The sequence below is a fragment of the Bubalus bubalis genome, chromosome 23 (assembly GCF_019923935.1).
Source record: "Bubalus bubalis isolate 160015118507 breed Murrah chromosome 23, NDDB_SH_1, whole genome shotgun sequence".
In the NCBI taxonomy this organism is placed as follows: Eukaryota; Metazoa; Chordata; class Mammalia; order Artiodactyla; family Bovidae; genus Bubalus; species Bubalus bubalis.
Window position 1 is genome coordinate 52,067,947 of NC_059179.1, and position 12,748 is coordinate 52,080,694.

The 12,748-nt window shown below is 45.5% G+C and overlaps 1 long non-coding RNA gene across 1 annotated transcript; it reads left to right on the forward strand.

Moving 5' to 3' along the window:
* The first annotated feature begins 1,615 nt into the window (after positions 1-1,615).
* On the forward strand, positions 1,616-3,948 carry LOC102398110. Its single transcript, XR_003106216.3, has 3 exons — positions 1,616-1,987; positions 2,973-3,058; positions 3,796-3,948. It is a non-coding gene; the product is annotated as an uncharacterized LOC102398110 (long non-coding RNA).
* Positions 3,949-12,748: the final 8,800 nt, after the last annotated feature.

The following is a 12,748-nucleotide window of genomic DNA, read 5'->3' on the forward strand; positions in this document are numbered from 1 at the left end:
TCCATCACCAAATGTTGGAGTTTACTCAAATTCATGTCCATTGAATCGGTGATGCCATCCAACCATCTCATCCTCTGTCAATCCCTTCTCCTCCTGCCCTCAACCTTTCCCAGCATCAGGGTCTTTTCAAATGAGGCAGTTCTTCGCATCAGGTGGCCAAAGGATTGGAGTTTCAGCTTTAGCATCAGTCCTTCCAATGAATATTCAGGACTGATTTCCTTTAGGATGGACTGATTGGATCTCCTTGCAGTCTGAGGAACTCTCAAGAGTCTTCTCCAACACCACAGTTCAAAAGTATCAGTTCTTCGGCACTCAGCTTTCTTTATAGTCCAACTCTCACATCCACGTGTGACTACTGGAAAAACCATAGCTTTGACTAGATGGACCTTTGTTGGCAAAGTAATGTCTCTGCTTTTTAATATGCTGTCTAGGTTGGTCACAACTTTTCTTCCAAGGAGTAAGCATCTTTCAATTTCATGGCTGCAGTCACCATCTGCAGTGATTTTTGGAGCCCCCAAAAATGAAGTCTGTCACTATTTCCACTGTCTCCCCATCTATTTGCTGTGAAGTGATGGGACCAGATGCCATGATCTTAGTTTTCTGGATGTTGAGCTTTAAGCCAACTTTTTCACTCTCCTCTTTCACTTTTATCAAGAGGCTGTTTAGTTCCTCTTTGCTTTCTGCCATAAGGGTGGTGTCATCTGCATATCTGAGGTTCTTGATATTTCAATTTTGTTCTATTTTAAACTTTTGCTAATGTTATATTTCAAATGAAAATGCAGCTGTGTAAATGAACATTTTGTTTAATGTGTTGTTTCTAGTATAAGGTTATGCATAAGTGGAAAAAGTGCAACACATATGGGGACTTATGTCTTCTGCAATTTTTAGATATAATCTCTCTATCTCTCTATATAGATATATATACACACTATAGGTCAGCCACATATATCAGTTCAATTCAGTTGCTCAGTCGTGTCCAACTCTTTGCGACCCCGTGGACTGCAGCACGCCAGGCTTCCCTGTCCATCACCAACTCCTGGAGCCTGCTCAAACTCATGTCCATCGCGTTGGTGATGCCATCCAACCATTTCATCCTCTGTCGTCCCCTTCTCCTCCCGCCTTCAATCTTTCCCAGCATCGGGGTCTTTTCTAATGAGTCGGAAATGAAACATTTCCATGTCTATTTCTGCTCATTCCTGTATTGTGGAGGTTATTCCATATATCTCTTTGTTCTGTTCAGTCTCCCTCCTGAGTGACTGCGTGCTGCCTTCCTGGAATGGATACGCCTGCTGCAGCAGGGCCGTCGGTCCACCTGGGGGCGATTTTGCACCCCGGACAGTTGACAAGATCCGGACACTTGGTTGTCATACCCGAGAGGTGCTGCTGACATCTAGTGGACAGAGGCCAGAAATGCAGCTTAATATTCTGTTGCGTGCAGGGCCGCCTCAGAGCGAAGTCGTGGTGGTGGTTTAGTCCCTGAGTCGTGTCCAACTCTTGAGACCCCGTGGACTGTACCCTACCTTGGGATTTCTGTCCATGGGATTTCCTAGGCAAGAATACAGGAGTGGGTTGCCATTTCCTCCTCCAGGGGATCTTCCTGACCTGGGGATCAAACCCGCGTCTCCTATGTCTCCTGCATTGGCAGGCGGATTCTTTTCCGCTGAAACACCAGCTTTGTGGCCCCAAACGTCTGTATTTCCAGGTTGAGTAACTCTGTGCTAGATGGTCAAACCAAACTTCTTTTAAAATAGGATCCTTTGTGATTTTCAGCACAGACATTTGTTTGGGAAGAGCTCTTTGAAGGAGAAGATGGCATGTTATAAGTCGGTGTTCTTGTCTTCTATCACCAGGCACTTTGTCTGAATGAAGGTGGAGATGTCCACAGAGGTTTGCAGTCACTCCTCAGGGAGGTGAGCACGCCCGTTCCACAGAGCCTGCTCACAACTGCCAACAGACTGTTTGGGAAAAGACATGTGATTTCCTGCCAGTAAGCAGTGCTCCCACTTTGATGAAATAGAAACTGAAAATAAAACAGAAATTACGGAAGGGCAGAAATAAAGAATAGCTGTACTGCCTTGAAAATGTGCTTAGAATTATACTTCTGTAAATTGAGAATTTTGTGATTGCCTCTGAATTGTGTCCTTTAAAAATGATTGTTTCTGATCTCTCATGCTCCCAGATGTTAGTTTCAACTTCTCCATCCTCCTGCACCCACACCTGCCTTCCCCCATCCCCATCTCAGTGAGCACAGCCCCTAACCCTGTCTCGTCTCTGCCGGGCACTTTCTGTGGAGCTGCCCTCGAGGTCTCTTAAATTTGCCCCTCTTCTGAATCACCATCGGCATTGCTGGTGTCCAGGTTCTCACACCTTCTGCACTGTTTTTTTAATTGTTTTCTAACTGATCTCTCCAAGTCCAATCTGGTCCTTCTACACTACTGATAGAATAGTCTTTCTAAAATTAAAATCTGTCCCTAAAAGATAAGATTTTGTATCTGAGTATTTCCTATTTACTGCAGCGTGTGATTCCAAAGTTCCCTAGTCCAGTAGAGGCCTGCCATTATTCAATAAGTGAGAATCAAACAACTGTGCCAAACGATAAGCAGCGGGATGCTGTTTTAAGATTAATGAAATGATCAGGGTAAGTCTGGCCATCTTACCAGTTGGCAGCTCCAAGGATTATTCTGTAAGATGCAACTATAACCTAGTCCTGGCTGCTGTTGGGTGCTGCCCACTGCAGATTGCCTGCTCTGGGCTTCAGTGTCCTTGGAGATGATTCTGAGTCCTTCAGCTAGTTAGGTTTTCTAGGATAAGCACTTGTGATTCCAGGAATCTTCTGGTTAATGGATGCTCATTTTTGAATATGAGCCAGATCTTTGAATATTGTAATTGGGGAATATTGAGGACACAGGGGATCATTCTCCACTTTTCACGGTCACTTGGGTTCTTCTCTCTACATCTTCTTTCCTCTGTAGAAGCTAAAATGTTTGAGGACAGGAGATGGGCAAAGGATGGGAGCCAATTGCCAGGCACATGATATCAGAAAACAAGTTTTCATGAGGTGAGTTATCTGTGAATTTTAATGTGTTACATATAATGCCCTTCCTGATTTGACTCCAACTTACATTTCATGACTCATCCCTTGTTACTTTTCCCCCTAATTCCCTACACACAGACACACATGCACACAGACACAGACATGCATACACACATGCACGCACGCCTCCCACATGCCCCGCGAGTGTGCATGCATGCACACAGACACACACAGACACACAGACACACACACATAGATTCGACTCCTGGAAGACCTACAAGACTTTGATAGCCTAGTTCAAGCCTCCCAATCATTCCATGAGGATGTTTCAGACCCTCTGGTTGGTGTTGGTGGTACAGAAATGAGTAAAACATGATTAGGCCACCTAGTGGAGGAGGTAAAATCAAACAGAAGGTCAACATGGAGTTACATGTCTAACAGGAACGTTTATGGGCTGTTTCATGCATAGCTGCTGCCGTCCGTGTTCTCAGAACAGCCTGCAGCTTCTGTGTGTGTGTGTTTCTCAGCAGACTGTGAGCCACCTCGGGTCCAATGTCCTGTCTTCACCCTGGTGTCCACACGTGGCACGGTGTCAGTGGTCTATACATTTTTATTAATTGCACAAATGAGTCTTAAAGTATAGATTGCCCTGTGCAAGCATTTATGCCAGAAACATGTTAAGAAAAAAATGTTTCACACTTTGAGGAAACCTTGCCAAGTAGAATATGGCTACACTTGGAATTCATTTGTATGCTTTTAAGGAATCCTGCCAGAAGTTCTATCAGGCTGACCTGGAGGTCCTTTGCTGAAGACACCGAAGAATGCAGGAAACACATAGACGACGGGACGATGGAGAAGACGGAAGGTGAGAGCTTGTCTTTTTGGGGGCGGTGCCGTTGTGAGGGAGACAGCCGAGACTGCCCGCATGTGATCCCACGGCACTTCCAGTGGCCTGTGTGGATATGTTTGCTGGGTTTTCAGGCCAGTTCTCTGTCCATGGGATTCTCTAGGCAAGAACACTGGGGTGGGTTGCCATTTCCTTCTCCAGGGGATATTCCCAACCCAGGGATCGAACCTCGATCTCCTGCATTGCAGGCAGACTCTTTACTGTCTGAGCCATCACCCATCACGGAAGCCCCAATGCCCATCTGATATTTTTCTTGGGCTTATGAAATGGTGATTTCTGAAAAATGCTTAAACCCAGTGTAGGTCTCTGCTTCAAGATCGTTGTTTGAGGACAAGCACTACACTGCGTGTGTGCCCAGCATGAAACATCATCCCCCGAGTGCTCAGGGGGCAGAAGGGCAGGATTCCAGCCTTTGCTTGATATTGAGAGAAGTTTTGTAAAGGAAAAGTTTATTCTCCCCCAATAGCAGTAACTTTCTCTCATACTCTTTATAGGTAAGATATCAGAGATACTGGGGGCTGGGACAGTCTGTCCTCTGATTAAGCTCGTCCTGGTGAATGTCATCTATTTCAAAGGCAAGTGGAATGAGCAATTTGACAGAAAGCACACAAGGGGAATGCCCTTTAAGACTAACTAGGTAGAAAAACATTTTCAGACATATTGTTACTTTCTAAAGTAATACTCTGGGAAAGACTCTGGGAAAGATTGTGAAGGAATGGAAAAAATAATTTATTTCACACTGTCTTGATTCTTAATTTATTTCTGAATGAATTTCATATCCCCTGTATATCTCTTATTGGAATGGGAAAGAGAAATACTAAAATAATTGTTATATTGATCTTTTTGTCTTTGGTCAAATCAGTCTTCTGTCTCCAGTCATGTTATTTGGATTGAAAGAAAATTTCTTCTAAGCCTTGGAGTTGTGTTTGTATTATTCTACCACTGACTATATTTAGACTTTTCCTTGCAACTGTCAATGACAACTATGACTATTTATTGCTTTAGAATTCATGGCTGTACAATTCGGAATACAAGAAAAAAAGTGTTAGCAAATGTTCAGGACAGCTTTGTTTTTATTTATTTTTGGAAATAAAAATTGTACAGCAATGGCACCCCACTCCAGTACTTTGCCTGGAAAATCCCATGGACGGAGGAGCCTGGTAGACTGCAGTCCATGGGGTCGCTAGGAGTCGGACACGACTGAGCGACTTCACTTTCACTTTTCACTTTCATGCATTGGAGAAGGAAATGGCAACCCACTCCAGTGTTCTTGCCTGGAGAATCCCAGGGACGGGGGAGCCTGGTGGGCTGCCGTCTCTGGGGTCGCACAGAGTCGGACATGACTGAAGCGACTTAGCAGCAGTAGCAGCAAAGTGTACAAGATGAGGATTTGAGATATATAGTGAAATGATTACTGCAGTGAAGCTAATTAAAATATCTTTCTCTCACATAGTTACCATATATTTTCTTGATGATAGCACCTGAAATCTACCCTCTTAGCAAATGTCCAGCATTTCATATTATTATATTATTAATGCACAGTATTATTAACTATAGTCATCATTCTGTGTGTTTGATTTTTAGACTTCTATGCCTACCTTTAAAAAGGTTTTCTCCATTCACTTTTGAATATGATAATGGCTGGGGTCAATAACTCTCAGTTTGGAATTTGACCTCCGTCCACTTGATAATAGCATATTGCACAAAAATTTACATGCCCAGAATATAGTTGATGCAGTCGTTAAAAATGGTGGACTCTGGATGTCTCATCAAGGTTTTCCCTCCAAGAAAGCAAGGCCATGAAGCCGATTATATCATTGAGTAACACTCAGAGTGAAAGTGTAGCTCCCTCTGGCCTATATGGCTTTTCTAAGCAGATCTTCCAGTGCAGGCTTGAATATTAGCTACTTTTCCTCTTAACTTTGAGAAATAGTTTTTTTAATTGAAAGGTCCCTTTGAGTGCTTCTCTATTTATCTTTAAAAAACACAATTTCTTCTGAGAGTAATATAGAGAGCTTTGTGTCTCTGTTTATCACTTTTTCTCTCCCACGTGGTAGTACTTGGTCTGCTGGGACAATGGAATATTATTACTCAACACTAGTATATACTAATGAAAATTTAACATCAATCAGCATAAATGCACAGAAATAATAATTATTTGTACCTATATGTTATGTTCCGTGGGTGTCCCTGGTAGCTCAGTGGTAGAAAAATCTGCCTGCAATGCAGGAGATAGGGGATTGACCTCTGGGTCAGGAATATCTCTTGGAGAAGGAAATGGCAACCCTCTCCAGTATTCTTGCCAGGAGAATGCCATGGACAGAGGAGCCTTGCGGGCTACAGTCCGTGGGGTTGCAAAGAGTTGGACATGACTTAGGACTGAACAACAACAACAAGGGTTCTGTGAATTAGACATGCGATTTGATTTTAATTTCATGCTTTCACCAGGAGAAGAGGATAGTACAGATGCTGGTGAAGCCACATTTAGATGGGGCACTGGAGGAGGCGTGCGCCCAGGTCCTCGAGCTGCCCCGCGCCGGCCGAGCTGAGCGCGCGCATCCTTCTGCCTGATGAGGACACAGGTCTTGCTGCGCTGAGCCCTCGATGTTGAGTCAGTGTCTGTGGATCCAGCCTGAGCGTGTTCTTTTTAAACTTTTTATTCTGTATTGGGATGTAGCTGGGTAACAATGCTGTGGTAATTTTAGGTGAACAGTGAAGGGACTCAGCTATGTACATACACACACACACACACACATGCATCCATCCTCCCCAGACTCCCGTCCATCCGGCTGCCACATACCATTGTGAGAGCTCCCTGTGCTCCATGACAGGCCCTTGCTGGCTGTCCATGTTAAATCTAGCAGTGTGCATATGTCCGTCCCAGTCTCCCTAACTATCCCTTCCCCCAGTTCTTCCTCCTGGCAACCCTAAGTAGCCTGAGCTAATTTTTAAAAGTCCAGCCACTGGATTGCATTTGAGGCATTTCCAATTTAGGGTTGTGCTAAGTGAGTGAGAGTCGCTCAGTCATGTCCAACTCTTTGCGACCCCATGGACTGTAACCTGCCCAGCTTCTCGGTCCATGGAATTCTGGAGTGGGTTGCCATTTCTTTCTCCAGAGGGTTGTTCTAATGGGTGCTAAATAAACACCACTGCATGACTTTTGGTGAACATGTGTATGCATTTCCACTGAGTATACATCTAGGAGTAGAATTGCTGGTATAAACAAATTCTGATAGAGCCTAGAAGAGAGTTCCAAAAATAATAACGTTATTATTTATTCTAAAGAGAGAGGCTAGTTGCTGCTGCTGCTAAATTGCTTCAGTCATGTCCGACTCTGTGCAACCCCATAGACTGCAGCCCACCAGGTTCCCCTGTCCCTGGGATTCTCCAGGCAAGAATACTGGAGTGGGTTGCCATTTCCTTCTCCAATGCATGAAATTGAAAAGTGAAAGCGAAGTCACTCAGTCGTGTCCCACTCTTCACGACCCCATGGACTGCAGCCAACCAGGCTCCTCCGTCCATGGGATTTTCCAGGCAAGAGTACTGGAGTGGGTTGCCATTGCTTTCTCCAGAGGCTAGTTGACAGCCCAGTAATTATTGAAGAAAAGAACAGGAAAAAGATAAAGATGGCTCTGAGCAGTGTTCCTCAAACATTAATGTATGTATTAATCTAATGGGATCTTGTTAAAATGCAGCTTCTGATTCAGGGGGATTATGGCCTGAGATTTTGCATTTCTGACAAGATTCCAACTGATGCAGATGCTCTTGGTCATAGACTAGTTTTGAGGAGCAAGAGTCTGAAGTACAGGTGAAGAATTTTTCCTAGGAGGAAAAGGACATTTTCCCATGACAGGAAAAGAGGGTTCAGGTTGGGGGAAAGTAAATTTATAGGGTGGGAGGCGCAGGAGCGACAGTGCGCTGGCACCTGGGGTGTGGGGGAAGCCCTCGTATTAACATTTGCTGATTCCTGTGTGTAAGAACCTGCGCCATGGGTGACTTTAGGCTCCTAAGGGTTTAATGATTGACTTTTGCAGAAGACACAAGCAAGCTCCAGCTCACCCGTGCATGCCGGCTCACCTCTGTGAGGGGAGGGCCTACCTGATTTCCCTGGCTTCTCTATGGAATCAGGAAGCTCCTGGCATAAGTCAAGGAAGAGATCTGTCATGGCAACTTTAAGAAAATTAGGTGCAGATATAGGGAACAGACCTGTGGACACGGCGAGGGTGGGAGAGGGTGGGGTGAACCGAGAGAGGAGCCTAGAATGAACACAGGTAGAGTAGGGGCCACTGGGAACTTGCTCTACACTGCAGGGAGCTCAAACCCGGCGCTCTGCGATAAGCTACAGGATTGGGACAGGGTGGGAGGCAGGAGGGAGATTCAACAGGGAGGGGAGATACACACACACACACACACACACACACACACACACACACACCCATGGCTGATTCATGTTGATGAATGGCAGAAGCCAGCAGTACAGCGTAAGGCAATTATTCTCCATTTAAAAATAAATTAATAAAAAATGAATGATAGTTATATAATAGAGGTATTAATTTTGCTATAATGGCAAATATCACACGTCAAATTTACACAATGTTTTATATCACATATATTTCAGTTTTTAAAAAGCCCCTCACCCACCTCCTGAAAAAGAAAATTAGGAGAGTCTAGGAACAGAACTGACATCCAAACGTCAGTCACTGGAGAGGAGCTCTCACCTGGACTTCTGCTGGTAGAAGGAAGATGCTCCTCCTATATTTTTTCCTTGTGGATAAGCAGAGTGAGTGCTTTGTCTGGGAGGGTTTGAAGCTCCCCCCAGAACAGGCAGAGGACAAACAAGGATGCCAGAAGCAGCAGTCCTGTGGAATTTCACGTTCCTGCCCTCCCTTCCCCAGAATCCCTGAGTTCTCCCTCTTTCATTCAGCAGAGTTCTGAACTGTGATTTTCACTCTTTGGTTGAATAGCTTCTCAAACTCATGGTACTGGGTATTGCATTTGCTGTTGTTGCTCAGTCGCTAAGTCATGTATGACTCTTGCAACACCAAGAACTGCAGCATGCCAGGCTTCCCTGTCCTTCACCATCTCTTTGACATTGCTCCAACTCACGTTCTTTGAATCGGTGATGCCATCCAGCCATCTTATCCTCTGTCACCCCCTTCTCCTCTTGCCCTCATTTTTTTCCAGCATCAGGGTCTTTTCCAATAAGTCAGTTCTTCCCTTCAGGTGGCCAAGGTATTGGAGTTTCAGCTTCAGCATCATTCCTTCCAAAGAATACCCAGGACTGATCTCCTTTAGAATGGACTGGTTTGATCTCCTTGCTGTCCAAGAGACTCTCAAGAGTCTTCTCCAGCACCACAGTTTGAAAGCATTAATTCTTTGGTGCTCAGCCTGTGTTATGGTGCAACTCACATCCATACATGACTACTGGAAAAACCATAGCTTTGACTATATGGACCTTTGTTGGCAAAGTGATGTCTGTGCTTTTTAAAACACTGTCTAGGTTTGACATAGCTATTCTTCCAAGGATCAGACTTCTAATTTTGTGATTGCACTCACCATCTGCATTGATTTTGGAGCCCAAGAAAATGAAATCTGACACTGTTTCCACATTTTCCTCATTTATTTGCAATGAAGTGATCAGACTGGATACCATGATCTTAGTTTTTGAATGTTGAGTTTTAAGCCAGCTTTTTCACTCTCCTCTTTCACCTTCATCATGAGGCTCTTTAGTTCCTCTTCACTTTCTGCCATTAAAGTGGTATCATCTGTATAATACAATAAATTGGTTGTGAGAATTTCCTAAACTAAAAAACCAACTTGAGATGAATTTGGTACAGATAGTTAAAAATAAAACCCTACCCTTGTCTCAGGTGTTTCCTAGCTATTGTTCTCTTGAATCCATAAAACAGGGAAAATGCGAGAAACAGAGGCAAAATCTTGGTGTGTTTATTAGAGGAAATACCCTGTAGATTATCTTGGAACAGAACTCAGCATCTAGTCACATGTCATGAGGGGGAGGAGTTAATGAGCCAGTAGGTGGGTGGATACCAGGCTATTGTCATGTAGCTTTTAAGACTTAACTCATTATTTCAGGTGGAAAAGCACTTATGAGAAGTTCAGAGCCTGGACAAGTCCAGAAAAGTTGACTGAGGACAAAGTTCAAGTTTTTCTTCCCAGATTAAAGCTGGAGGCATTATGACTTGGAGGCTTTTCAAAGTTTACAAATGACTGATGCTATCTAGGAAGCCAAGGCAGACTTTACCAGAATGTCAGCTCAGAAGAACCTGCCCATGTCCAAGGTCGCACACAAGTGCTTCGTAGAGGTCAATGAGGAGAGCACGGAGGCAGCTGGGGCCATGGCCATGGTCATGAACTCCTGGTGCTGCAGAATGAAGCCAAAATTTTGTGCAGACTGCCCTTTCCTCCTCTTTGTCAGGTGCCAGGAAACCAACAGTATTTTGTTCTGTGGCAGGTTCTGTTCTCCATAAGAGGTGCAATCAATCTACTTCTCTCTCTTCACTTTCACCTACTCTGGCTTACTCCAAATTCTGGCAGCCAAATGGATCCAGTGGTTTGAATACTGAATAAAGTGTGATTATGGTAACAGATCTTCCCCTCATAGAGTTTTTAAGAGGATTTAATTGGTTGATAAAAAGCCTGGAGGCTTGCCTCGTGGCTCAGATGGTAAAGAATCCGCCAGAAATGCAGGGGACCTGGGTTTAATCCCTGGGTGGGGAGGAGTCCCTGGAAAAGGGAATGGCAACTCACTCCAGTACTGTTGCCTGGAGAATTCCAAGGACAGAGGAGCCCGGTGGGCTACAGTCAGTGGGATCGCAAAGAATCGGACAAAACTGCGTGATTAGGACTTTCACTGTACTTTAGAACAGTGTCTGTTATAGTAGACAAGATATCACTATTGGAACACAGTCAATTGCGTTTTTATGCATCTAAAAAACAACAGAAAATGTAGTTAATTGGTGAGGGGTTAGGGGTTAGGGGTTGGGGGTTGGGGTTAGGGTTGGGGTTAGGGATGAGGGGTTAGGGTTAGGGGGGTTGGGAGGGTAGAGGAGGGGGTCAGGGGTGTGGAGAAGGGGGTCGGCAGTGTGGAGGAGGGGTGGGAGGATGGAAGGCCTGCTGTCTGCACATAAGTCCCCACCCCCGACCATCTTCAGAATTGCTCATTCGTGTAGCAAGAAGCATCCTAGTTGGTTTTCACCTGTGTAACTGGTGGGTTCTTAATGAGCAATGTGAACAGTGACATTAAATGTCTCAGTCAGGACTAGATACTTACTATGCCACATACAGGTGTAAGAACCTGGGGAGGCATGTGCGGCCAGTACCCCTAGGACAGGGTTCAGACTTGACCCCTCAACATTTTGGGGTCCAGCCACTGCTTTAGCATTTCTGAGGGCCCAGTTCTGACTCTAAGGGTTCTGTAATCCAGCCTCCATCCTCCTTTAATGAGACCCACACTTCTAGGATCCTACAGAGCAGGGCCTGTGTGAGTTCTCTGTGGCTTCTCTAACAAATAACCACCTGTTGGGTGATTTAAAGCAACAGGAGTTCATCCTCCTCCAGTCCTGGAGACCAGACACCTGAGATCAAGGTGGCGCAGGGCTGAGGTCCCTCCAGAGGCTCCAGGATAGGGTCCTTCCTGCCTTCTCTAGCTTTGCGGCTCCAGGGGTCCTGGGGCTTGTGGCCCCCTCCTTCCCCCCTCTGCCTCCATCTTCACGAGGCTTCTCATCTGTGTCCTCTTTCATCTCTTATAAGGACTCTGTCAGTTGGATTGAAGGTCACCCTAACCCTAGATGACCTTACCTTGAGATCCTTAACTACATCTACAAAGACACTTTTCCCAGATATGGCCCTGTTCCTGTGTTCTGGGAGGGCACATCTTTTGGGGCCACCATTCACCCCATTATCTGTATATAAAATAACCCTTATTTTAGGAGATCACCACAGGCCCGTATAGACAGGCACAGACAGTGGCCACACACATGGGGTCTGGAGAGAATGAGGATCCTGGAGTCACCTGGAATGGATCATGCCTGGCTTCATCAGGTGAGGGGAATCACAGGGAGGAGTGGGGCATGGTCTTGTTCAGGCTTCAAAAAGACCATGTTGGATGGGATGTGAGATGCACTGTGAGGGCAGGGAGCTTTGTAGGGCCTGATGGAGGGATTAGGCTTGGGCCAGGGCTGTGTGTGTAGAGGGGAATTAGTGTGGGGGTTGGCCATATCCCCTGGAGAAGGAGCTGACAGTCTCTGGGGCACAAGGAACTGGGAACCTGGGAGGCTTCTGTGTTACTGAACCAAACTTGAGTCCACACACCTGAGTGCAGTAAAGCCAGTCGCCTGACACCAGGTGCAGTGAAGGAAAGTGCAGCATTAATTGTAAAGGCACCAATACATGGAGACGGGTAACTCGTGCTCTAAACCTTGAAATCCCTGAAGGGTTTCAGGAAAGCAGTTTTACGGGCCACATGAGGGAGGGGGGGGTCACAGAGAACCGCTGGTGCACGGTTCTCTGGTTGCTGAGGTAACAGGCGGCTAACCTCACAAATCCTCAGGCACTGGACACTCTGGGGGTGACGTGTTCATGCTCATCAAGTAGTTAACTTCTTCCACTCAGTGGGGCTTTTAGCAGCTATAAAACAACTCTCTGAGTGTGCCTCAGATATAATTATCTCCATACTTCAGAGAGGAGTTACAGCAGAGGATATGGGAAGGGGTCTGTTCTGGGAGGGCCCCATTGGCTCCTGCTCGGTTACACCAGGTGTCTGGGCTCAGCAGCTGGAGAAGTTGGGG